The 13,108-nt window shown below is 41.7% G+C and overlaps 1 protein-coding gene across 1 annotated transcript in view; it reads right to left on the bottom strand.

Moving 5' to 3' along the window:
• Positions 1–13,108, bottom strand: part of LOC114654912 (baculoviral IAP repeat-containing protein 1-like) — an 828,238-nt gene that overhangs the window by 531,456 nt on the left and 283,674 nt on the right. The gene's annotated exons all lie outside the window — the stretch shown is intronic.

Raw genomic sequence — 13,108 nt, 5'->3', positions numbered from 1 at the left:
CCTCATATACAGTATATATAGACAGATATGGCTTAATATACATAGGCTTCATACCAGAATACTTCCACAATTTAACATTTTCTCAAAAAAATGGAAAAATAATAAACAATATTCGTTTCTGGAAAAACAAATGTAAGAAAATGAAACTGATTACTTTAAAAACAATGAAACACAAAACAATGAAAGTAAGCATTAAAAATAAAATTTAACAAATTCTTTACTTAGTTCTTTAGCTTCCCCTGCAAAAAACTGTTATTTATTAAGTTTTGCAATTGCGAAATTAAATGCGAAACTAAACTCGGCTGATTTGCTCACGTCGTGTGCTTCTTCAAACACCTTGGCAATTTCAAACTCTGTGCTGCAGGCTAAAAGACGCCTGCCCGTTATAACTAAACAGTCAGTCAGTCATTGTCCAACCCGCTATATCCTAAGACAGGGTCACGGGGGTCTGCTGGAGCCAATCCCAGCTAGCACAGGGAGCAAGGCAGGAACAAACCCCAGGCAGAGCGTCAGCCCACCGCAGGGCACACACACACCAAGCACAATTTAGGCACCTAACCTGCATGTCTTTGGACTGTGGAAGGAAACCCATGCAGACACGGGGAGAACATGCAAACTCCACGCAGGGAGGACCCAGGAAGCGAACCCGGGTCTCCTTACTGTGAGGCAACAGCGCTACCACTGCGCCACCGTGCCGCCCTATAACTAAACATCCACAGTGAAAACTTAAGAAGCATTTAACAGACATTGTGCCCTCGACTGTCACCTTAGTAACATTTCTTAACAACATTTAACAACGTGACAATGAATATACAATATACACACAATGTAAATAAATATAAAAATTAGGAAAATTAACGGCAATATCAAGTGCTTGCTAGTGTTGATCATCGAAATTCCCCATAGTGGTTTTTGTAGCAAATTTGACAGATTCGTCAGTGACCCTTTTTTACCATATGTTTTCCAGAAAATTTGCTGTGTGGCCATCTTTTTTTTCCCCCGGTGACCCGTGATGCTATGTGAGGTCAGCAAGGCATCATAGAGATGTATCAGCCATGTTGGATGGTCATGTCACTTCCCGATCTGTGCTACTTTCCCAATTTGCATTATGTGTGTGCAAAAGTTTCATGCATGAGTACTGTAAACATAGCTTACACTTTATGGTGCCACCTGATCTGCTTTATGTGAGTAATTTACGGCACATACACGTGTATGTAATGTCACTATTCAATCACTACTCCAGCTGGATCTGCAACATCCATCCATCCATTATCCAACCCGCTATATCCTAAATACAGGGTTATGGGGGTCTGCTGGAGCCAATCCCAGCCAACACAGGGAGCAAGGCAGGAAACAAACCCCGGGCAGGGTGCCTACCACCGCAGGGCACACACACACACAGACACCAAGCACACAGTAGGGACAATTTAGGATCGCCAATGCACCTAATCTGCATGTCTTTGGACTGTGGGAGGAAACCCACGCAGACACGGGGAGAACATGCAAACTCCACACAGGGAGGACCTGGGAAGTCTTCTAACTGCGAGGCAGCAGCGCTATCCACTGCGCCACCTCTGCCTCTGCAACATACGTGCATTTTAAAAAAAAAAAAACTTGCAGTATTTTTGTTTGAAGGATACATGAGGTGACTATAATGAGAATTGAATAAAATACTTTATTGTTGTTCATAGATTCATTGTATGCTTGTCTCTTTACCTCCGGATGAAGCATGTTATGCATGTTAAGTAGCGCAGATCGGGTAGTGACAGAGACAGTTCCCCGAGTATATAACGCTGGTCTCTTGTATCACAGACTCTGTGGGTGTTAGTCGTAAGTAATAGGAGTTTTGGAGACACAGAGAGAGAGATAAAGGACTCAGTGTATAATTTTATCTCTGGCAGAGCGGCTCAGGTCACATTTCTGGTCACAGTAATTGGTCTAGTAAAGTTGGCAGATTCTTCCCAAGCCCTCAAGAACACTTAAAAGACCCTTGCACCTTTATAACCCACTCAAACCTAGTCCAGTTTCCCTTTCCCATTGACCTCAATGCATTTTGCTGAGTTCAAATTCCTGAATATTTCCGTGTTTCTGCCAAACTTGAGGCTGATCAAATTCAGTAGGCTTCGCTCATCACTACTGCCAACATCCATCCATCCATCCATTTTCCAACCCGCTGAATCCGAACACAGGGTCACGGGGGTCTGCTGGAGCCAATCCCAGCCAACACAGGGCACAAGGCAGGAACCAATCCCGGGCAGGGTTCCAACCCACCGCAGTACTGCCAACATGTAACTTCCAAATGCACATGCAGTGTTTTGATTGCTGTGCGCTGAAGCGGTGCGAATTACAGTTAAGGGGCATTTGAAACTTATAATTTTGAAAAGTAATATATAAATGAGGTATTTGTTATGGGTATAATTCTTACTGTTCATATTCAACTGTCATTTTTTTTGTTTCATTATTTTAAAATGTTAAAAATAATTCTGTTGTATGAAAATGCTGCCCTCATCAAAGTGCCGCTTGTGGCGATCCACTTGCTGCCTCACCTCATGTGCTGGTCCTGATTTTTATACTTTTCCAAGCAACAGGCAGGTCAAACGACTTGCAAGGGGTTTCCCATTAAGTCCACGGTTAGAATTAAATTTACAATCTAATGTCTGTCAGCCTAATGCCACGACCACTAGAGGGCCACACCATTCTGTTTTTTTTTTCCTTTTATGAGTCAAAGACTTTCACAGTAACTTCTCTGTTGAGACTAATATAAAACAGAAGCACACACACACACCACAGAAATGGTTGCAAGTGATTGTTGATTAAACTTTATGGTAATTACATGACTTATAGTAGAGAAATCAGCTCATAACATTCACCCATTTAGAAACAAATGGGGTCCTTAATCAAGTGTGTAGTACTGTAAATACCACATCATGACTGACCATCACTATTAGAGCATTAGAACAATCTGGATGAAAGCAGGCCATTCAACCCAACAAAATTCACAGTTCCTGCCCACGTAATTCTTCCAAGATAACATCAAGTCGAGTTTTGAAGCTCCCTAAAGTCCTCCTACTTGGCCACTTACTCCTTGTGTCTGTGGTCCAACGTGTGAAGAAAAACTTCCTAATGTTTGTGTGAAATTTCCTCTTAACACGATGCAAATCAACTGTTTACAGCTGAAAGGTTAATCAAAGATAATATGCAGTAAAAGGGAGTGCGTTATTATTTAAATCTGATTGGCATCTGCATGAATTGTAACGATCCTGGACAATTTAAAAATATTTAAGAATGTCTAGCATGTCTAAAGAGTGTTATAGCAGAGGAGCTGATGTGACATTTCTTGTTATGTGTTTATGTGACACGTGTCTGTGTTTATATGTCATTACTGTAAAGTAGAAACTTCAGGAAAACTCAGTCTCAAAACAGTTTTGCTTGATATGAATGCCGTAATATGTAAAATGAATGTAAATGATATAAAGATGTATACTTTGTGTTAAGACTAATATGACATTGGACTTTATATATTTATATATATTTATTTATTTAGCTAATGGGTTTATCCAAAGTAACTTACACTTCACAAAGACACAGGACAACTGTTTCCAAATATCAATACACATATGTGCATTACTTGTAAAAATGCTTGTAAAAGAAATGTCTCCAGAGCAATGGATACTCCTGATACAAGGTACGTTGTTATGAAATGCAAGTTTATAAATAATACTTTTTATCTTTTTGTCCAGTGTATCATTTTAGCTTACTATAAACAGTGTTAATGCATGATATGTGTTGGGTTGGTGCATCTGGTCTAGTGCTTCATTTCTGGACTCTGTGACGATTGGACATGCACTTCCGTCAAGCCATCCATCAATTCATTCATCCGTCCTATGCTTCATTCAGTTTATCCATTACAGGTTTCTTGACGCATGTCCATGGTAGGAAGCCAGTTCTGGACACAACTGCAGATAAGAATGTAGGTAAACTCAGAAGTGTAAATGAGTCTTTAAAGGAATAGTTCAACCAAAAATGAGATTAAAATTTTTTCTCGGCCATCACTACAAAATACATGGGGTAAGAAATATATAAAAAAGTATCATTTTTGGATGGAGTATTCCTTCAAGAACCAATATTCCAAAGATTTGTAGTAATAAAATGCATTGCACTTGTCTTTCCAACACATGGCACATCACAAACATTAACACTGTTTTTACAACTCCCATACCAACTGGTATAAAACAGAGACATATGCATTGCATTTGTCATTCTAACAGATGGCACATCACAAACATTAACACTGCTTTTACAGCTTCTATACCAAATGGCATGTAACAGACATATGCATTGCTTTTGTCATTCCAATAAATGGTATATCACAATCATTAATACTGCTTTTACAAATCCCATTCCAAATTGCACGTAACATAGAAGTATGCATTGCATTTGTCATTTCAACAGTTAACAATGCTTCTGCAACACCCATACCAAAATGGCATATAACAGAGACATATGCATTGCATTTGTCATTCTAACAGATGGCGCATCACAAACATTAAAACTGCTTTTACAGCTCCCATACTAAATGGCATATAACAGAGATATATGCATTGTATTTGTCATTTCAACAGAAGGTGCATCACAAGCATTAACACTGCTTTTACGAATCCCATACCAAAAGAGATATAACAAGAATTATAAGTATTGTATTTGTCATTCCAACATATGGCACAGCACAAACATTATCACTGCTTTTACAAATCCCATACCAAATGAAATATAACAGAGATACACATTGCATGATAAACTGCATTTTTGGATGGAGTATTCCTTTGAGAAGCAATATTCCAAAGAGTTGTAGTAATAAAATGCATTGCACTTATCTTTCCAACACATGGCACATCACAAACATTAACACTGTTTTTACAACTCCCATGCCAAATGGCATATAACAGAGACATATGCATTTGTCATTCTAACAGATGGCGCATCATGAACATTAACACTGCTTTCACAGCTTCCATACCAAATGACATATAACAGAGACATAGGCATTGCATTTGTCATTCCAATAAATGGCACATCACAAACATTAGTACTGCTTTTACAAATCCTGTTCCAAATGGCACATAACAGAAATATATGCTTTGCATTTTTCATTCTAACAGAAGGCGCATCACAAGCATTAACACTGCTTTTACAACTCCAATACCAAATGGCATACAACAGAGATATATGCATTGAATTTGTCATTTCAACAGAAGGTGCATCACAAGCATTAACACTGCTTTTACGAATCCAATACCAAAAGGCATATACTGTATATTGGTAATACTACTAATGTTGGTAGCAATATGGTTTTAAAAATATGTGCTGTATTTTAAATGTATTTCATTTTTGTAAGGTATTGAACATGATGTAGAATGTCAACTAAGATAGTAAAGAAAAAAGTAACTAGATTAACAGACTCTTCTTCTAACAATGCACTAAAAAATCCACCAGAATGTTTTTGCGACATGCTTTTTTTAAACGTGTAAATAAATATAACTTTATCAAGGCTGTGTATCATGATGCAGTATTCAAACAAGCACACCCAATTATTAATCATAAGAAAAAAAAAGACCACTGTGATGAAAGAAAGCGAACATGACATATTTGTGTTACAGAATCTTTATGAGTATTTCATTATGTGTTTTACAGAAGAACTTGATAACATGGTGATTAAACACAGGGAGTCAAAGCCCAAGCTGTCACTTGAGCTTCGGAGGAGAATGTGGTTTTGTCCTCCATGGAGACTACAAACAAACCACTTTAGATTCCTGAGAAGGAGCAGCTTGGTGTAGCTTTTCCATCAGTGTGGTATTGATGCTGTGCCCCGGATTCATCAGATCAGCCATGTTAAGAAGTGCTCATTCATTAAGGACAGTGTTCAGAAGGAGTGTGTGTGTGTAATGGGGCTCACGTGATCCATTTACAACTGTGGTAACAAGGGACAGCATAGCCAACACTGAGCACACAGGACAATTGAAGTCAAAGAAGACATGCGGTCTATTTGAGCAGAAAACACACAGAGATACGCATTAAGGGGGATGAGAAAGCGATAACAAAAAATAACAACGCTAAAGTCTCTCTGTGCCTTCCTTAACACTAGTGGCCGTATCTGGTTGTAGTCTAGTGGTCTTAGACTTTCCTCCCAATTTGCTTGAAAAATGGACGCATTTCATAAGGTTTAAGCTTTTTCTATCCATTCCCCTTTGCCAACAAGGTAAGACGCCAGAGTGGGCAACATATTTTTTTTTTAAAATGCGTACAACGTGATTAACTTCAGAACACAAGTTTGCATGGTGAATGCATAACTTCAACTTGAAAAATATTGAATTTAACAACAACAACATTTATTTCTGTAGCACATTTTCATACAAATAATGTAGCTCAAAGTGCTTTACATGATGAAGAAAGAGAAAAAAAGACAAATTAAGAATTAAAATAAGACAACACTAATTAACATAGAGTAAGAGTAAGGTCCGATGGCCAGGGAGGACAGAAAAAACAAAAAAACTCCAGACGGCTGGAGAAAAAAAATAAAATCTGCAGGGGTTCTGAGGCCACGAGACCACCCAGCCACCTCTGGGCATTCTACCTAACATCAATGAACAGTCCTCTTTGTATGCAGGGTTCTCATGGAAGAACTTGATGATGATGGTCATGTGGACTTCTGGCCTTCAATCCATCAATGTAGGGACATCACGGTGCTTTGATTAGGTGGTGGTGGTGCAGATTGCCACCACAGAAAACCGGAAAAGGAACAGAAGAGAAAGTTGGGGTTAGTACGGATTTTGGAGCCACCATGAATAATAATGATAAATAATTAAATACAGAAATCCCTCCTCCATCACGGGGGTTGCGTTCCAGAACCCTCCGCGAAAGGTGAAAATCCGCGAAGTAGAAACCATATGTTCATATGGTTCTTTTTATATATTTTAAGCCCTTATAAACTCTCCCACACTATTATAAACATTTCCTGCACAATTATACAGCATAAACCCTTTGTATTCTCTTAGATATTAGGTAAGATTCGTTGAAATTATGTATGCAAACACAGTTTATAAGCAGTAAAACCTAAATATTACTTTAAAGATATCGAGCGTCTCCGATATCACATATGTTACAGCCATTACGACAGACAGGCCACCAGCAATAAATACGTACAATGCAAGAAAAATTGTATACAGTAAAATGTGTGTACAGTGACACTAAACTATGTACATGTAATAAGTACTGTACGTAGATAATTAATTATGGTTACTCACCAACAATGACACGACGACTTGTCCGATAACGATGAGTTTTAATTTTACTGCAGAACAAAGGAGAGTGTTACAGCTCTTCTAAAGGAGCCTCTTCAGGCGACTGTGTAGCACCGCCGTTGTTCTTCTTCCGGCACTCTTCAATCCAAATCCCTAAAGCAGAGTCCATCCAGACTACTGCCTTATCACGTCCACTTGCAACTCGTTTTGCGCCCTGGTTAAAGGACACTGTGCCCGTAGATCTTATATGCTTTTCCTCCTTTTTAAATAAAAAGAATCGTGGACTCATTGATGCTGTAATGGTGTCTTGCAGTGGTGTAGCTGTTCCCTTCCTTCAACATATCCAAAACTTTTACCTTTTCTGCATCATTTGCATCTTCTGTTGGCGCTTGGACACGGCCCCTGAAGCAGTAGCAGGAGCACGTTAATGCTGAATGAGTGAGATGAGACTTCCTGGTTAATGCAGCACTCCGTCGCTGAGCCAATCAGCACACAGGAACTTAACTGCATGCTCTGATTGGGTAGCTTCTCAGTCATCCGCCAATAGCGTCCCTTGTATGAAATCAACTGGGCAAACCAACTGAGGAAGCAAGTACCAGAAGTAAAAAGACCCATTGTCCGCAGAATCCCGCGAAGCAGCAAAAAATCCGCGTTATATATTTAGATATGCTTACACATAAAAAGAGTGAAGCCGCAAAAGTCGAAGTGCGATATAGCGAGGGATTACTGTATACAGAGCATCAGGATTAAATTAAAATGAAGTTATGAGAAAGCCATGTTAAAGTAATGTGTTTTCAGCAGTTTTTTAAAGTGCTCCACCATATCAGCCTGGCAGGCTATTCCAGATTTTAGGTGCATAACAGCAGAAGGCCGCCCGCCTCACCACTGAACTGTTATTGTTACTTTTGTTGAGTGTGTGCATTATTCTTTATTTTTGATTTTTGACTAGGTATGTCTGTTGCATGTGTTACATTCCATGTGTTTTGTGGGTGGTCCCCCACGAGATCACCACCAGGAACTGCCCTCCACCCTATAAATCCAGAGGGTCTCCCACAGCTCCTGGCTGTTCAATTCAAATGTCCTCAGGAGTGGTGAGTTTACTTGTGTTTTTTCAATGTTTTGTGATTTCCGGTGTGGCAGACGGCTGGGGATCCTGCCCAGCCAGAACTACCTGGATGGACCGGGAGAGGGACAATACCTCCCCTGGGCCATGAGAGGGCAGCCTCCCTAAGGTCTGTATGGGGGTCACGGGGCCAGAGCACAGAAGCTCAACCCTGTTGGGGGCGCTTGGAGAATTGAGGAGACTTGGAATGTAGCACTGCCACCACAACCGGAAGTGCTGCCAGAGGAGGATACAGAAATACCCAGAGTGCTTCCAGGTGCTCATGTGGCACTTCCGCCACACCAGGAAGTGCCGCCGGAAGATCGTCACGGAGCACCTGGAGCACATCTGGGGCATTATAAAAGGGGCCGTCTCACTCCATGGTACGAGTCGGGAGGGAGAAGACAGAGCTTGAGAGGAGAGGAGTAGAGGCGGCTGAAGTATTGGAAGAGTAAAGGAAAGAAGGGTCTGAGATTGGCTGGAAGGACATTGTGAGGTGTCATGTATAAAGAAGAAAACAATAAATAGACATTTGCTGTCTGTCTGTCTGTCTGTCTGTGTTGTACGGGAAGCTGTCTTTCCACACTGGATATTTTGGACCTTCTGCACTCGGGTCTCAATCCAGGTGGTTCATCGTGTGGATGGAGGTATTGTTGACCATTCTTCCATACAAAATCTCTCCAGTTCAGTTAAATTTGATGGCTGCCGAGCATGGACAGCCTGCTTCAGATCATCTCATAGATTTTCGTTGATATTCAAGTCAGGGGACTGTCATGGCTATTCCAGAACATTGTACTTCTCCCTCTGCATGAATGCCTTTGTAGATTTCGAACTGTGTTTTGGGTCATTGTCTTGTTGGAATATCCAACCCCTGCGTAACTTCACCTTTGTGACTGATACTTGAACATTATCCTGAAGAATTTGTTGATATTGGGTTGAATTCATCCGACCCTCGACTTTAACAAGGGTCCCAGTCCCTGAACTAGCCCCACAGCCCCACAGCATGATGGAACCTCCACCAAATTTGACAGTAGGTAGCAGGTGTTTTTCTTGGAATGCGGTGTTGTTCTTCTGCCATGCAAAGCGCTTTTTGCTTTGACCAAATAACTCAATTTTTGTCTCATCAGTCCAAAGCACTTTGTTCCAAAATGAATCTGACTTGTCTAAATGAGCATTTGCATACAACAAGCGACTCTGTTTGTGGCGCGAGTGCAGAAAGGGCTTCTTTCTCATCACCCTGCCATACAGATGTTCTTTGTGCAAATTACGCTGAATTGTAGAACGATGTACAGATACACCATCTGCAGCAAGATGTTCTTGCAGGTCTTTGGAGGTGATCTGTGGGTTGTCTGTAACCATTCTCACAATCCTGCTCATATGCCACTCCTGTATTTTTCTTGGCCTGCCAGACCTGCTGGGTTTAACAGCAACTGTGCCTGTGGCCTTCCATTCCCTGATGACATTCCTCGCAGTTGAAACTGACAGTTTAAACCTCTGAGATGGCTTTTTGTAGCCTTCCCCTAAACCAGGAGACTCAACAATCTTTGTTTTTAGATCTTTTGAGAGTTGCTTTGAGGATCCCATGCTGTTACTCTTCAGAGGAGAGTCAAAGGGAAGCACAACTTGTAATTGACCACCTTAAATACCTTTATATCTCATGATGGGACACACCTGTATATGAAGTTCAAGGCTTCACGAGCTAATCAACCAATTTGGTGTTGCAAGTAATCAGCATTGAGCAGTGACAGGCATTCAAATCAGGAAAATTACAAGGGGGACCCACATTTGTGCACAGCCAGTTTTTCACATTTGATTTAATTTCATACAATTAAATACTGCTTCACTAAAAATCTTTGTTTGGAAAACACCTCCAGTACTCAGATGTTTAGGAAATGAAAGACAGACCACTGTTATCTTTTTTGTTGAAAGGAGAGTCAATTATTATGCAGGCTGAGAGGGGTTCCCAAACTTTTTGATATGACTGTATATATATACATATATATATACTGTACTGCGGTGGGCTGGCACCCTGCTCTGGGTTTGTTTCCTGCCTTGTGCCCTGTGTTGGCTGGGATTGGCTCCAGCAGACCCCTGTGACCCTGTAGTTAGGATATAGCGGGTTGGATAATTGACGGATGGATGGATATATACTGTATATATATATATATATATATATATATATATATATATATATATATATATATATATATATATATATACACACACAGGTATATAGGCTCCTAGAAACTATTGAAATCGTTAGAAATAAAATTGAAATGCAGAGTTGGCGGTTTTGTTTTGTGGATGTGCTCACCCCCCTTGTCTATCAGCAGCTACGTGAGTTTCTCTCTCCGCGGAGGTTTCATTTTGCCGATGTGCTTGCCTCGCTTGTGTAATAGTGGCTAAGCGAGTTTGTCTTTCGTTGTCTGTTTCACTTTGGCGACAGAGTCGCTTTCTTTCAACTCCATGCTGTAGCCTCATACTTCTTTCTTCTTCCGACTCATTAACTTGGGGCCACCTTGCCAGCCCTTTGAGCTTCATGTTGTAGCCTTGCACTTCCGGGCCGGACAGACAGGCACACATACTTCCACAAGTGGACATTTATATATAAGGTAAATCATTTCAAAGTATCTGTAAATATATCTAGATATCTTTACATCACTAACGGCTGATTCACACTTGAAAGTTGTAAATTTCCAGTGTTTGTTTGCTGTTTTTCAAGGTGTTAAATGTCACTTTGTAAGCATTTGTCAAACAATTTTCTGTCTTTTTTTGGTCGTTTTCCATGTGCTTATCAGGTGGTTTTCAAGTGCTATTCTAGCATTTTATTGCGTTTTCTTTTTGCAGGGAAAGTTTGATTGACAGTGCCGGTTGAAGCTCACTTGGAGCTCTAGGCAGGTGGAATGGATGCTGTTGCATGTTGTCCATAGTTGGTAGTCAGTATTATTTGACTTCACAAGCTGATTCCCCCTCGGTGTCCGGAGCACGCACCCTTTCAGTAGCACAAACGGCATCCATTTGTGTAAATTAATGATGTGCAGTGAACGAACAGACTAGTTCTTTTACACTTGTCTTGGTCTCTGAACAAACATACTGGTTCAATGACATTAAAGAAGGAATCTTTTCAAAGCATGCACAGTGGATGCTATGTTTTATATGCCATTTTTTGACAGTCCGGAGCAAAACTGCCATGATGACAACTAGCCAATGACTGACTTGATAGTTGACACCAAGCACCTCCCATTGATCGGTTTGCTATGACCATCTCAGTATGTACAATGACCGATTGAATGAACCAGTATGCCCCCTACTGATCTAGAGAACCATTGCAAGTTCGTTCACGAACTGTAGATAAGAGACTCGCAGTACATTGAATCGCAGCTCAGTTCACTGATGATATATATGCGGGCTCTGCATCGGTCTGTCGTGGTGAAAAAGGAGCTGAGCCGTAAGGCAAAGCTCTCAATTTACCAGTCGATCTATGTTCCTACCCTCACCTATGGTCATGAGCTATGGGTAGTGACCGAAAGAACGAGATCGCGAATACAATGAATTGAATTTCCTCCACAGGGTGTCTGGGCTTTCCCTTAAAGATAGGGTGAGAAGCTCACAGTCATCCGGGAGAGGCTCAGTGTAGAGCCGCTGCTCCTCCGCATTGAGAGCAGTCAGATGAGGTGGCTCGGGCATCTGATCAGGATGCCTCCTGGACGCCTCCCTGGTGAGGTGTTCCGGGCATGTCCAACTGGGAGGAGGCCCCGGGGAAGACCCAGGACACGCTGGAGGAGCTATGTCTCCCGGCTGGCCTGGGAACGCCTTGGGATTCTCCCGGAAGAGCTAGAAGAAGTGGCCGGGGAGAGGGAAGTCTGGGCATCTCTGCTCAAGCTGCTGCCGCTGTGACCCGATCTCGGATAAGCGGAAGAGGATGGATGGATGGATGGTCCATACAACTCCCTCCTACTCACACGTGTGTGACAGGTTAACCACACTAAACTCAAGAAAAGTTCATTTCATGTTTCTCCACAATTAGTATGTAATACTGTCAATACAAAATTATAATTGTGTCGAACTTGAGGCTGCCCATCATAATCACCTATTTTTTTTTTTTTTTACAGGAAGCAAAACTTTTGAAAACGTTGTTACATTTACCTTTACTTATTTGGCTGAAGCCAAACACAGCTTAGAACATCCATCCATTTTCCAACCCGCTGAATCCGAACACAGGGTCACGGGGGTCTGCTGGAGCCAATCCCAGCCAACACAGGGCACAAGGCAGGAACCAATCCCGGGCAGGGTGCCAACCCACTGCAGGACACACACAAACACACCCATGCACTAGGGCCAGTTCAGAATCACCAATCCACCTAACCTGCATGTCTTTGGACTGTGGGAGCAAATCAGAGAGCCCGGAAGAAACCCACGCAGACACGGGGAGAACATGCAAACTTCACGCAGGGAGGACCCAGGAAGCGAACCCGGGTCTCCCAACTGCAAGGCAGCAGCGCTACCACTGCGCCACCGTGCCGCCACAGATTAGAACATTTGAGATACAATTGGTTACATTTATTTCCATCCATCCATTTTCCAACCCGCTGAATCCGAACACAGGGTCACGGGGGTCTGCTGGAGCCAATCCCAGCCAACACAGGGCACAAGGCAGGGAACCAATCCTGGGCAGGGTGCCAACCCACCGCAGGACGGTTACATTTAT

Source organism: Erpetoichthys calabaricus, chromosome 7 (assembly GCF_900747795.2).
Source record: "Erpetoichthys calabaricus chromosome 7, fErpCal1.3, whole genome shotgun sequence".
Lineage (NCBI taxonomy): Eukaryota > Metazoa > Chordata > Cladistia > Polypteriformes > Polypteridae > Erpetoichthys > Erpetoichthys calabaricus.
This window is presented reverse-complemented; position numbering and strand designations above follow the sequence as displayed.